At 37.6% G+C, this 9,373-nt stretch overlaps 1 pseudogene across 1 annotated transcript; it reads left to right on the plus strand.

Moving 5' to 3' along the window:
• Positions 1–6,322: 6,322 nt before the first annotated feature.
• LOC307105885 (peptidyl-prolyl cis-trans isomerase A-like) lies at positions 6,323–6,630 on the plus strand (annotated as a pseudogene). The gene has a single exon. The product of its transcript is annotated as a peptidyl-prolyl cis-trans isomerase A-like (transcript).
• The last annotated feature ends 2,743 nt before the right edge of the window (positions 6,631–9,373 follow it).

Consider the following 9,373-nt stretch of genomic DNA (forward strand, 5'->3'; position numbering starts at 1 on the left):
ACTTAAGCTTAATTCATGCAGTTTTGTTCATGCAATAAGGTGAAACTATATAAAAACTGTAGAAAGTCGGGACGTACATTAAAATATTCTCTATGCATTTCTGTATTTTTAGTTTTCTATATAAAATATGTATTTCTTTTATAGTGGTTGCTACATGTCTAATAATTATTTTTGAAAGTGTGAATGAATACAAAGGTATAGAATTACTTCTTCATAACTAGTCTTAACTGCAAGGTATTTACATTATAAATTTTGAGATGGTATCAGTCATAAGGATTGAATTATAGTGACTCCAAGTCAGACCAGTGATAGAAAAGTAGTCTTTCCAAACATCATTTTGAAATTAAATGATTTAACTAAACTTTTTCAAAACTTAGAAACATACTGTTTTATATACTTTCTTAAAAGTGATTTACATTTAAATTAATTAGCATTTCCAAATTTTGTTAGCATGTGATCTAAGTGGCAATGATAGAACTCAGTTCGAGGCCTGTCAATAGTAAGTACTCCATAAAAGTTAGCTATTTAGAATACTTAGAGTAAGCCAAGAGTGGCAGCAGGCATTTTTTAAATGTAGTATTTATATTTAATCCCTACCACAAAGCAATGATGTATCTTTTTAAAATGTTGATTTTGTAAAAGAAGAAAACAAAAACTCAATAAGCATAAGGACTCTGTAAATAAGGATAAGCCATGGGTCTGGAATTGTAGCCCGAGTCTCTCTAACACCAAACCAATGCTCCTATTATTATTATTTAAAAAGTCATAATGATGCTTTCATAAATATGACAAAGTTTCATTGAATTACTTTCTCAAATAATAGTGAGTACCAATAATTTTTTGGATATATTTAATCTTAGTTTTCTGATGATTTGAAAGTACATGCTTTCATTTATTTTTATAATAGTCCCATAAGATATGGAGTAGGGAGATATTGATTCCCAATAACCTAAAATTATTTAAAACATATTTATACAGAAAATACCAGTAGTAATACTCATGTTAATATAGATCATAATATGTGAAAATGTAAACCTCAATGTAGAATGTATTCTATCTCCCTGGCAATCGATTCTGCTACTTTGTATTTGATAGTCCTTATAGATTTTCATGTTTTCAGTTACTTCTTTCCTCCTAATGCATTACACAAAATGCCTAGCTGAGTTTAGAATATCCATCTCACATAATTGGTATTATAAATATCATTGAAATTGATAATTATTTCCTATAGTAAAGGTACCAGAATATCCTCCACAGAGTTCACTTCTGGAATGTGTTAATTTCCCATTACTTTTTATTTTAATTTATTAATTACTAATTATTTATTTTATTTAAACACGGATGGGAAAAAGTTCAGAAGGTAGTATGTATTCTTATGAACAGCAATTAGGAAATTGAAATAAAAATTTAAAAGCTTAATGTGGTTGGAAATGGCAAAATGTGCCCTACTAAATTAGCAATTTGTCAACTTTGAAATTAATTCAATGGAACCAATGAATCTCGCCTGAGTGACTGCTAGATGATCTATTTTTAAATAAGTCAACAAACTGAGTCTAATCACAGACCTAACAAAACCTAGATATTATTTCTACCTTCTCCTGAACCTTGCTACTACTTAGCAAAGTTGACTAAACTTTAATGGAGAAAACAACCGGTCTACTCTTTCCCCAAAGAAGTTGTCCTTTTCATTTGGGATTGAGGCATGTTTCCTTTATTGCAAAGGGCAGTTCATATTGAGGCTGTCATTTATATTGATGTTCTTTTTTCAAAATGACACCTCCATGTAATTTTTTTCTGCAGAAAAATTGGACTTCAGTGTTCAGGGTCATTGGTAAGAGATCTTTCACTGATTCAAAATTCATTTAAAATTTTTAGAAAGAAGGGGGAAAAAAAAAAAGAATAAAAACTCCCCAAGAGAGGTAATCCGTACTTTCTGTGGGAAAACCTAGTGCAAGTTTTTTTTTTCCTTTGCGAGTTTAATAACACATGAGGATTTCTTTCTCCAGGATTTTGTGAAAACTTACAATTATCATAGGACTGAGTGTAGTTTGTTTGCTCCCACAAAAGCAGAGATGATTTTTATTGACCAATCTTTGATCCGAGAGATTAAAGAAAGTACTGCATGAGCAGCTAGAAGGATAACACCACGGGGGTCAATAGGCTTTACTGCTATTGGAAACGAAAGTGAAAGTGAATCATTCCATTGGGAGATGGGGTAATTTAGCATTCTTATGGGAAATTCAAGACTCTTTCTTTTTTCCCATTTTTTGGAAAAAAATATTCAACTTATGAATAGACTTCTCCATGACTTAATATCATGGCCACACATGAGGTTATTTGGAGGGCACTAAATTCACCAACATAATTCTGTACAGTGCTTTTTAGCCCAAATGGCCTGGCTGTCACATTCGCACACTCTTTCAGTTTTCTTCTGAAATACTGTGAATTGAGCAAAATTCAAGCTGAGTTTAGAGAAAACAGGACATCATAACTACACACTGTCAGTATTTGCCACTATAAGATGGTCTGTTTAAGGTAAAACTATCCAGCCTACCATCTTTGAACTGATAGTCTATAAAATAGTTACCTTTTTTCTTATTGTCATAAATAGAAGGATAATTTTTCCCCTCTCTTTTTATTATGAGCCAGGGAATAACAATTGGAAGTATAACATCTGGTATGATTGTGACCAGGGATAATGCTGAAATATCATTGTTTATAGAATACTAGAGGCCCTGTGCACAAAATTCCTGCATAGGTGGGGTTCCTAGGCCTGGCTGGCTAATCAGGCTCCCCGCCTCCTCCTTCCCTCGCTGCCCACACACCTCCACTGTGTGGTTCCCTGCCTCTACACTCCCTCTCCACCTCCTCCCACTCCTTCCCTCACTGCCCGCATCTGCCATCACCCATCCCTGGTTCCCTGACCCAGCCCAGGGCCCAGGCAGGGGGAGGGTCAGGGAGGTTGGCCCGTAGGCTGGGGGCAACTCCTGCATTGAGCGCCTGCCCCTTGGTGGTCAGTGTGCATCATAGCAACCAGTTGTTCTGGTCTTTCTGCCATAATGGTCACTTAGGCTTTTATTATATAGATTCACCAGCACTACTGAGGCCTGACAAAAATGTTCACATTATGCTTTTTAATTTCCTTGAAATGTTTCCAAGGAAATATCATTGAATCATCTGGTTGTTTTTCTCTTCCAATTTGCTAAAGACATATTTAAGGCTCAGGGCAATTTATCTTAGCTATTGACTGATTATTTTTAACGAAGTTATTGTTTGCAAATTTAAAATGTCATTGTTTAAAGTCTTTGGCTAGGAGACAGGTCTCTCATAGTGATTTCAATAATTTATTACCTAGAGCCATCCTGTTCTAGTTCCATTGGTTTCTAAAGCTGAATTAGTATTGAGATTATATTAACAAACTTAAAAGTTTTGGTTAAAATTACTATTTCCTCTCATCTCAAGGCAACTGTCCATGTTGCTTTCCTTGGCAAGAGTATACAACTAGATTATAAACATCATGCTTAACCCTTATTGAAGTATTCCATTTCAATTTAAAGTTGTGATTAATACTAAGCATAATTCTCTTCTTCTTGGGGGAAAATCACATTTGTTAATATTCATAGAAATATACTGTTATAAGTTTATATGGAGGGATATGATTTTCCCCCACTTTTTCTAGCATATAATTATCTAGACTCTCCCAACACCATTCAGTAAATTGCTCTTGGCCATACCAAATGGTGTCCAAGTGGTTAGAAATAGTGTATACTTCATTTTAAAGTGTTCACTTTGGTTATTAGTAAGAATCCATTCAATGACAAAGTCTGCTTCATTAAGTGTTATTAATATATTAAACTTGACCAATGACATAATTAAAATTAATAAAAATAATAAATGATCTAGGAGACTGAGTTTTTTTCCTAAACCAAGCATTGATTTATCTTTGACCTGAGACAAATCAACCCATTTGAATCAGGTATATGTAACTTAGGAAGATCCTTTTGTTTTGATGAGAGACCCAAGTAACCCTCTCTAATAAAAGAATAATATGCAAATTAACCATCACTCCGCTACATAAGCCATGCCCACCAGCCAAGCCACGCCCACCCGCCAATCAGGGCGAGTATGCAAATTAACCCCAACCAAGATGGCTACCTGGAAGGGAGGCTTGGGTTTCCCTGGCAACACAGGAAGCCAAGCTTTCCACACACTCTGGCGGGCCCAGGCCTCCACTCAAGGATACAAAGTTTCAATTATAGAAGGTAAACAAATCCAAACAGAAATGGCGGCAGCCATGGTTCGAGCACGAGGCTTGACTCTGCTCCAGACTACAAAGTTTCAATTGTAGAAGGTAAATAAATTCCAGATACCAGGGCCTCTGCTTGGGTTGCCAGGGGCGTAGCTGGCCTGCAAACCACCACAGGCCCCTTCCCCAGGCCTCTTCACGCCCCAAGGGAACCCCACCCTGATCCAGGACATCCTTCAGGGCAAAACAGCTGGTCCCCACCAGTGCACCAGGCCTCTATCTTATCTAATAAAAGAGTAATATGCAGATTGACCATCACTCCAACACACAAGATCAAGATAGCTGCCCCTATGTGGTCAAAGATCCTGACCCCATGTGGACACAAGATGGCCACCACAAGATGGCCAGCAGGAGAGGGCAGTTGGGAGGCACCCGGCCTGCAAGGGAGGGCAGTTGGGACGCACCCTGCCTACAAGGGAGGGCAGTTGATAGGGACCAGGCCTGCAAGGGCGGGCAGTTGGAGGCGATCAACCCTGCAGAGGAGGGCAGTTAGGGGTGACCAGGCCAGCAGAGGAGGGAAGTTGGGGGCAAAATACTAAGCACACCTAGAATTAGAATTCATATTCTGGTTTATTTGCCGCTACATTCCACTCTAAAAACCATTCTGCCATATTTTTTCCTTAGACTTGCACATAGTCCAGGCTCATATATAATCTACACTGATTTCTCAAAAAAACATTTTGGTCAACTAATTTCTTGGTGTTGCTATTTGGCAGCCAACTATTCCTTTTTGGAGTCTTGCCACTTTGGACAATGTTTGGTCAACTAATGACAATTTATTGTATTTTGCCATTAACCTCTAAAAGTGAATATATAATAGAAAAAGATTATTCTTATAAAGTGTAGACTATTAAACTTAGAAAAACAATTGTGAAAAAGATGAAAATACATGCTGAAAATAATGAATCTTAAGCCTCATTTGGAAGCTCATTGGACTTAAGCTGGCTGTCCATGAGTTTGAGTGATAAGAAAATATATATAATTATAGAATATATATGAAATGTTGGAAATATAGCACCAAAGACAACTTGTAAAATTGTGTTTATTTATAATTCTTATATTTTAAAAAATTTGTTATGTTTCAGAAGTCATTTGATAATATACACTATATGTTTCACATTTTCAAGTACTAATCCTATATAATAAAAGCCTAATATGCTAAGTGTCCAGTCGGCTGGTCGGCCGTTCAACCAATCAAAGCGTAATATGCTCAACTGCTCACTATGACATTCACTGACCACCAGGGGGCAGACGCTGTGACTGGTAGGTTAGCTTGCTACTGGGGTCCAGCCGATTGCAACTGAGGGAGATGGACTGGACACTCCTGGAGTCTCCCGTGGTCCCTCCCAAGTTGGCCAACCTCCCGCATCCCTCCCTGGCCCCAATCATGCACCAGTGGAGTCCTTTGGCCTGGCCTACGTCCTCTCACAATCCAGGACCCCTCAGGGGATGTCAGAGAGCTGGTTTCAGCCTGATGGCAGAATGACTGGTCACTATGATGCGCACTGACCACCAGGGGGCACTAAGGATGTCTGATTGCCGGCTTAGGCCCACTCCCCCTAGCTCACAGACATCCCCTGAGGGCTCCTGGACTGTGAGAGGGAGCAGGCTGGGCTGAGGGTCCCCCCTGAGGGCACAAATTTTGTGCACTGGACTTCTAGTTATGTATAAAAATAAGAGACTGGGTACAGTTTAAATAAACTTTACCTAAGAATAACTTATATTCCAAAAAGGAAAAAAAAAATAACAACAGCCATAAAACACATACAAAAAAACAAACAGAGCCCGCTTTGCAGACAACGCACCCCTGGAGCTGCCCATGACCAGCCAGGTTGAACCCCACCGTGTTCACCTTCGACATCGCCATCGACAGTGAGCATTTGGGCCGCGTCTTCTTCGAGCTGTTTGCAGACAAAGTTGCAAAGACAGCAGAAAACTTCTGTGCTCTGAGCACTGGGGAGAAAGGATTTGGTTTTTTTTAAAGGTTCCTGTTTTCGCAGAATTATTCCAGGATTTATGTGCCAGGGTGGTGACTCCACACGCTATAATGGCTCAGGCGGCAAGTCCATCTATGGGGAGAAATTTGAGGATGAGAACTTTATCCTAAAACATGCAGGTCCCGGCATCTTGTCCATGGCAAATGCTAGACCTAACACAAACAGTTCCCAGTGTTTCATCTGCACTGCCAAGCCTGAGTGGTTGGATGCAAGCATGTGGTCTTTGGCCAGGCGACAGAAGGCCTGTATATTGTGACAGGTGTGGAGCGCTTTGGGTCCAGGAATGGAAAGACCAGCAAGAAGATCACCATTGCTGACTGTGGATAACTCTAACAAATTTGACTTGTGTTTTATATACACCACCAGACCATTCCTTCTGTAGCTCAGGAGAGCACCCCTTCACCCCGATTTGCTTGGAATATTCTATAATATGTGTGCTCTTGCCACAGTTCATTGGGTTCCATAATTTCCTTACCCCTTCCCAGTCTAACTGGATTGCAGAGTTAAGTTTATGATTATGAAATAAAAACTAAACAGTTGTCTGTCAAAAACAAAAACAATACGAACAAACAAACAAACAAAAACAAATGGACTACAAGGCAACACCTGATTGTTTAATCAGACTTTGCCAAGGAATTAAAAGCTTAATAGAATACCTTCTAAATAAGGATTGCTGAAGATCTATTTTCCACTAGTTTCCCCTCATAGGTCCATTCTTTCCAGTGTCCTGTAATGGATAAGAGTTGGCCTTTAGAGCACACAGACCTTGGTCAAATCCTTACTTATTAGCTGTTAAGTTATCAACACTAAGCAATCTTGAACAAGTAACTTAATCTCTTTCCTCAATTCCCTTGGTTTGAAATAAGACTAATGTCACTTGCCAAACTGAGCTATTATTAAGATTAAATGAAATAATGTACAAATATGCTTATCATACAGGTTTTTTGTACTTAATAAATATCAATTGTTTTCATCATTGTTGACATGAAATATAGAAATAGGACAAGGTCTTTGTCATAATAATTGAGATCATGGGGTCAGTGGGCATGGTTTGCACTTCTAAAGACTCACAGAAGTCATTAAGTGAAAGAAGCAATAATTCTTCTCTGGCTACTGAGACTGCCAGAGGAGAGGGCCTAGTTCTGTATCCATTTTATAATACAGAGCCAGCCTTGCATCTTGGCAGCTAATGAGAATGGTGTTATCTACTTCAGAGGACCCTAGCTCAATTCCAATTGTTCGGTTTCTTTTGCATCCCATAGCTAAATGTTATGACAATTTATAGAGGATTTAGGGTGGTTTGAAGATTGACTCATTCCCTACCTATGTTTGCTCTATTAAAAATGAACAATGTACATCATTAGATGCAAAATGGTGGTTATATTATTTGAGTTATTTTCCTAGTGGTTCTTCTAAGGATCAAAAACGTCAGCCTTGATCTTAGTTATGCACACCTTTGTCACGTTATGGTTTAACTCCATAATTATATTTTGAGTTAGATATTCCTTAACTTTGTTTTTTTTTTTTTACAAAGCAAAAGGAAAAATAGAGGTTTTTTTTAAGGTGCAATTGTGACATTTTCAAGAGAAGCAGGAACATTCTGATATAAACATGAAAACTTTCCTTCTTCAGAGGATTCAGGCCAATTCCTGAATTTTACCACATCAAGGAACTATTTGCAGTTGGCTTCCTTGAAATAAACGACACGAAGAGTAAAAAGCAGTTTCATAGTCATTGATGTCTTTTTAAAGCCTTTATTCTTTTTTTCTTCTTTCTACTCCAAACTAATTGCTCTTACAATTATTAGTTGAGTAATGAAGATACACATATAAACTTAATTTCTTGCATTAAAAATTCAAAAACCCCCAATAGCATACAGCATAGAGCTTCATATTTTCTCTAAACTTCTCTATAGTTCAGTACAAGTAAGAATCATGTAGGTGATATTATTCCTCAACTTCTACAACTACTGCAAAAAAACCTACTTTTCAGGGAGAATCTGCTTTTATAAAATAAGACTCCGGGACATGCAGAGCCTCTGTGGAGTGAGAACTATTGTTGAATTTCATTTGGAAGATCTCAGGAGTATATTATACTTATTTTTTATCTGCTTCTGAATGATGAAAGACTAAGTTAAATCTGCTTGTGATTAAACTTCACTTTGTGGATATAATATTATCTTGTTAATAATGAAACTGTTTGGTATAATTTTATCCTGATTAACATCTGAAATAGGGGAGTATTATTAAATAAAATTCTTAAAGCATATGTGGTAAGAAAAAATGAGAAATGCTCATGGAGGAAATGTTCATGGAGAATAGAGTTTTTCTATGTTGAATGCAATGCAGCTCTCACACCACCTATCTAGACTTAGCATAGACTTCAAAGGTTGAGGGCATTGTCTTCCACAAGACTTTAGATACCAGCCCCAACCTCTGGGTTGTCCTGAAATCCTGTGCTTCTAAGTGGCTACAAATTCAGGGGGTGTCACTATCCTCCAGGGTCAATAATTCACTAGAACAACTCACAAAACTCAGGAAAGTTCTATAGTTATGATTACATTTTATTATGAAGCATGCATATGAGGACAATAAAACAAAAGACTCATGGGGCAATGTCTGGGAGAATAATTTTTCCATGTAGTATATATATTCTATAATAATAAAAGGGTAATATGCTAATTAGACCGGACATCTTCAGATGTCCTTCTGGATGTCCTTCCTGACGAAGCCGGGGCTGGAGGGAAGCCGGTGCTGGCAGCCAGGGAAAGGAAGGCCTACTCTTGAATGAATTTTTGTGCATTGGGCCTCTAGTTGTTCTATAACATGATATTAATGGCAGCAAAATATTCCTTTATGTGGATGACATAGTTATTCAAACTACTATTTGTGAAAACTTATTTTAAATATTTTTTTGCTTCAGTGATTATTCTTGTATTTAAAACATTGTACGCATTTCTGGTTATTCCTTCTAGTTAAATTCTTAAAATGGAATTACCAAGTGAAACAGTATAAACACTTTTAGGGCTTTTGATGCATACATTTGCTTCCAGTAGTACACCAATTTTCCC

The sequence above is a fragment of the Cnephaeus nilssonii genome (assembly GCF_951640355.1).
Source record: "Cnephaeus nilssonii genome assembly, chromosome: 10".
NCBI lineage: Eukaryota > Metazoa > Chordata > Mammalia > Chiroptera > Vespertilionidae > Cnephaeus > Cnephaeus nilssonii.